Consider the following 5,827-nt stretch of genomic DNA (forward strand, 5'->3'; position numbering starts at 1 on the left):
TCAGGATGATATCTAGCACCTCATAGCTGATAACATCATGTTGGGACAGTCCCACCAACAAAGGTATGAAACAAGTTACATAACAGGTTCAGTATTTGAATAAGAATTCTTGAAGCTGTAGACAGGATCCAAGAAACCAAGACTGGAATATTCTTTCAAATCTCCTGGGAAACTCTTTCCACTCAGGAGAGTGCAAACACCATAAAAAAATCTTTCGGTTGTTGAACAGCTGAATGCTGATGAATGTGTACCCAAAGTGCTCACACCAGCAGATTTGCTAGATACATGGTACTGTTTAGGGGAGTCAGCACAGTGTTGTGTGCTCATGATCAACCAAAGACCCCAGACAGGCTGCAGCCCAAAGATACAGATAGGAAAAGGCACGATTCAGAAATATATGACTGTGAGCCAAGATCAGTTCAAAAATGCTCCCAAATATTTCCAAAGGGATGAAACAATTTGTGTGGCAGTTACTTTTAACAAAACAACAAAAATTCTTACAGTACTGCCTCCATCCTTGTCATGGCCCTAATGCCTCTCACCAGGTTTACTGATGCAGCCCCTGATATCTCCTTAATTTCAGTCTCTTCCATGAATTCTCATATCTATGTGGACTATTGCCAAACTAATCTTCCTAGAGAATTGCTCTATTTTTTTTCATATTCTCCATACTGCAGTGAGATGGCCCATGTGGAAGATTGCAAAAGTAGCCTTCCCTGTATCCTTTATGATGTGACTTTGCAGCTCCTCCCATTTAAGTCTCTACCGCTGGAATCCAGGCTGGCCTTGTGATATGCTTTCACTAACAGAATTTAGCAAAAAGCGATAGTGTGCCAGGTTCAGGTTGATGCCTCAAGAGACTTTGGAACACTTTTGCTCTTGCTCCCTTGTATCCCTACCATGTGAGGAGAACAAGCACAGACCAGGCAATTGGAGGATGAGAGAATAAACAGAGGTGAGCTGAGGCACTTTGGCCACCAACCAACCAACAACCAGCCAATGAGCCTAACGTGTGAGTTACTACAGACCAGCCCACCACTGCCTGACCTTCCAGCTAACTGCATCCCACCTGATAGAAGGTCCAGCTGACATCCACAGAGCCTGGCCCAGATAAGCAGAATCACCCATCCAGTCTTACAATAATGGACAATGGCAAATGGCCTTTGTTTTCAGTCACTATGTTGGGAGATGATTTGTTACATAGCAAAAATGAATGAATGTAGCCCCCACATACTACTTGCTTATTCTCACCTCTAAGCTTACATCTACACAGTGATCTTCCTGGAATGCTTTCTTTCTCTTTCCTCCACTTCCATCTGTCCAGACACTTTAGGTTCCAAGTCAGTCCTATCTTACAAAGCTTTCCTTGACTACTTCAATCCAAATAAATATCTCTTTTAGTTTAGTAAAAAAAAAAAAAGTTATTATCTAATATTTCACATATCCTTTATTATATTACATAAGCCCATAGTTATCTCAGTCCCTAATATAGAGCTAATTCATTCTGGAGGCTTAATAAAAACTTACTAGCTGGAAGCGAGTATTCTCCCAACCCCTTCAACCTGTGGCCTGGTTTAGGCATCAATATAAACTCTGTCAACTGACTGTGTCTCGGAACCAATTCACAGGTGCAAAAATTTCCCTGTGGAAGATCTTTATAAGGAGAATTGATGGCTATACAAATACAGTTTACTTAAACCATCAATTTCCTTTAAATAAAAGAACTATGTTGATAGATTTTTCATATATATATATAAAGCTTAAGAGAGTTCCCCCTTTGTAAGGGCTATCAGTTTTGTTTCTACTTATTAAGGATGTACTTCATATTCATTTTACTTGACACCACAGGAAATTGTGCATGCCTCAGGCTACATAATTCTGAGTGTATTTCTGAGATCCTTTGTCTATTATTTCAAACTGTCACAAGCTCAGTTGACTCTTAAAATACATCAGGTGAAATAAGGTCACTTAATATTTTATGTGTAATATTAATTTAAATGCCATAATAAATATCCATGTTCAGTAACATCCATGATTGCCTCATGTTCTGACATTACTTTTTCCAGAATATGATACATACACATGATAATGCAAGAGTTACAGCACTAGAACTTTAATGCAATAAACAATTTTAGCATTATTTACAATTTTGGACTCATTCATTACCCCCATATAATTCCAACAATTAGGATGAAAAATTTAACTATTCAACCTATTTTAAGTGTATTTTTTCCCTTTACTGAATTTTTCTTAGAAATCACAAATGCATACTCGTCACCAAAAGAAAAAAACACTGTCTCAGCTCAAAACTCTTATTCTAAGATTAATATTAAATAGTGATACTACTGAATATTATACACAGGACACTCAAGAAGCAAATTTAAGTCAATATGCAATTTGGTTTATGCAGAAAAAGTTATCTGTTAGAAGTGATACTGGCTAGGAGTGAAAGTAGCTATTTGTTATTTAAAGGCAAACACTTCCTGAGTATTTGCTGTGTGAGGTACATGTAAAGGGCTTTACCTTTAGGATCTGATGTAATTCTCACAACAATCTCATGAAAGAGGTATTAATATCAGCTTCATTTTTGTGAATAAGGAAACTGAGGCTCTTCAAAGTAGTCACTTGATCATAATCACACAGATAATGGGTCATATTTTTAACATCACGTACCTTGCAGCTTGCTCTTGTTTTCAAAAATTCCAAATGTATTGTTAAGGGTTCCCCTTGAGATTATTCTGAAGACAAAGCTTCTTCCTATTAACATTTCCACCCATATCACCTTTACCTAGGTAGCTGCTGCCTTCTGTGTACAACCAGCGCAGGACAGTGGGTGTGCTGCATATGCGGTTTCCACACATGTATAACTGTAACTTTAATGCTTGTGTCTTCATTTTCAAAGTCTGCTAAACTCACTAGTCTAAATTATTAGAAACTTGATGTATTAAATCTTTGAAAAAAAGTATGTTTTAAAAGAAGATAACCAAGAAAGAAAATAACCAAAAAGGAATTGCTTAGTCTGAAGGAAACAGTTACTCATGACAGAATTTTAGACAAGTGTGAGGATATGTAATTAGATGAGTGGTTCTCAGTCTTGGCAGCACATTAAGATCACCTGTAGCACTTAAAAAAGTTCTTACTCAGCAATCCCTAGAGGTTCTGATTCAATTGCTTTTTGTGGTGGATACTGAGTACCAGCATGTTTGAAAAAATTTCCTAAGGTCGTGATAATTGTCAACCAGGGTAAGAAAACCACTAATGTGGATAAGGAGGTCCTAGAACTGTTCACAAAATGCTTACATATCCAAAAAATTGGATCCATCTTTGGTTTTCCTCAGACAGTGAATCGGTCTGTGGCACTGAGCTTGCTCTCTAAATGAAACACATTTTTTTTTCACCAACATAAAAAAATGTGCACTTTAAGACTTTTTAAAATATAGTTTTCTATGAAAGAATTTGAAGAAGACATTGGGAAAATGTTTTTAACTCTGAAGTGTGGAATGGCTAATAAATTAATCCCAGAAGAAAAACAAGAACGGTGGGCAAATTGGGCTGCAAAATGATCAATTATTTCTGAACAGGAAAAAAATAATCACAAAGTCAAAACAAAAACTTCACACTGAGAAAAGCTACTTGCAATACATGTGACAAATGGGTAATTTTCTTCAACTATAAAGAAAGGGCTTGAAAGGCCCGAGAGAATTGCAGCAGCAACACCCCAATAGCAATATGCACACCTAGCAATCAAAGTTTAGTTTCTAAGTACCACTCACCATTAAAAGGAATTGGGGTCCTTAGAGAAATGGCTGATTCCAGGGCTGGGGCAGAAAAAGGACCAGACGAGCCCAGAACATCTTCTTGTGCCAGGAAGTAAGAAAGTACTACAAAAAGGTAAGGACATGTGAAAAGGACATGGGAACCACCTTCAAGGGGATCCCACTGTCATTTGAGTACCAAAATAAATATAGTAACATTATAATCCATTGAATGAAGTAGGAATCTAAGAGTCCACAGTGAAACAAATAGAAAGTCAGATATGGAACAAGATATTTATGTAGCTTACAAGTTTCTCCCCATAGAGCATTTATTGGTTTAAGAAGGGAAGAGGTAAATACAGATAAGACTGGTAGGTGTGACTTTAATAGCGTGATCTAAGTTAACATCAGCTCATCAGACAAATCAAAATCACATTCCATCTGATAGGATACAATGAGAACCAACATCCCTTTGGTGGTATTTCCTGCCAAAATTCATACTGTGATTCTAATCATGAGGTAACAAAATGACAACCATTCTATTAAAAAAAAAACAAAACAAAACAAAAAAAACTAATCTGTAATCTTCAAAATTGTCAAAGTAAGGAAAGTCAAGGAAGCACAGAAACCCATTCCAAAATGAAGGCAACTTAATTAACAACTAAGTGAAACACTTGATTCTGAACCAGATGTTTTTTCTGTGAAGGATATTTGCCCACCGTTCTTGTTTTCCTTCTGGGATTAATTTATTAGCCATTCCACACTTCAGAGTTGTGACAGTTGGCACATCTTGAATGGAATCAGAGAGCTAGATAGTAGTAAAGTATCAATTTTGGGCTGGGCCTAGTGGCTCACACCTGTAATCCCAGCACTTTGGGAGGCCAAGGCGGGCGAATCATGAGGTTAGGAGATCGAGACCATCCTAGCTAACACGGTGAAACCCCATCTCTACTAAAAATACAAAAAAATTAGCCCGGTGTGGTGGCGGGCGCCTGTAGTCCCAGCTACTCGGGAGGCTGCGGCAGGAGAATGGCGTGAATCCGGGAGGCGGAGCTTGCAGTGAGCCGAGATCAGGCCACTGCACTCCAGACATTTAGGATTACCACTAAAAACCGTAGCAGACTGCTGGAAGCAGAGGGACTTCTTGGAGGAGAAATGACTTATTTTCCCCCTCAAAATTCAGTGGAAGAAAGAAGGAATCTGTAAAGAGAAAGATTATGTAAATAAAGCTCTGAAGTTTTGCGGCAGCTATCTAGCAAATCTTAACATTTAACTGCAGTTAAAATATTTTTTAAAGTACAGATATTTATGAAGTTTCAACAAATATTTCACAAGTACAATTTTTTTCAAAAGCAAACACGGTTTTTTAAAATGCTACCTCTTCTCAGAGATAAGAAAGACAGTGGTCATTGAATTAGAGCTTAAAGAGACCTCTGGAGCTCATCTAACTCATATACCTCCTGCTGGATTATAACCCCATACTTTTTGTTCTGTCCCGGTGGGTGTGGAGAACAGATGGAAGTCATCCTCTGATCTGGGTGAGCTCCAGGGTCTGCAGATAGAGTGCCTACCCCCTACGCAGCCTACAGTCATGTCGTGCCTGATTCCTGTCAGATCTCCTCCAGCTGATGTCAGTGTTGATATTTTGTGGTTCACAAGCTCCATGGGCAACAGGCTTTTCAGACAATGCTTACCTCCTGGTTGGCATTTTCCTAATGCTCCTGAACCATGTAGCTTGTGGACCAAGCTAAATGGGAAAGGGTGGAAATTGGCTTTCATCATATTCTGAGGATATCTCTGGGATGCACAATGGTCATATTTCACCCCTTCCTAGAGTATAATCATCTTTCAAACAAGATTGCTTCCTAGAATCACTTGTACAGTTTCTGTTCCCAGACTTCAAATGCCCTGCAGAAAGAACAGCACTATCAGTCTCCTGTTCCTCATTCCTTGCCCCTTCCTTCTATGTGATGTATTAACAAATGGATTGACTGAACGACCCCTTTATTTTTTGCTTTCACCTAACATGAGATGACTGGGCCCAAAGTGGAGAGTTCCACAGGAGAGGGAAG

The sequence above is a fragment of the Rhinopithecus bieti genome, unplaced genomic scaffold, assembly GCF_001698545.2.
Source record: "Rhinopithecus bieti isolate Rb0 unplaced genomic scaffold, ASM169854v2 scaffold_21155, whole genome shotgun sequence".
In the NCBI taxonomy this organism is placed as follows: Eukaryota; Metazoa; Chordata; class Mammalia; order Primates; family Cercopithecidae; genus Rhinopithecus; species Rhinopithecus bieti.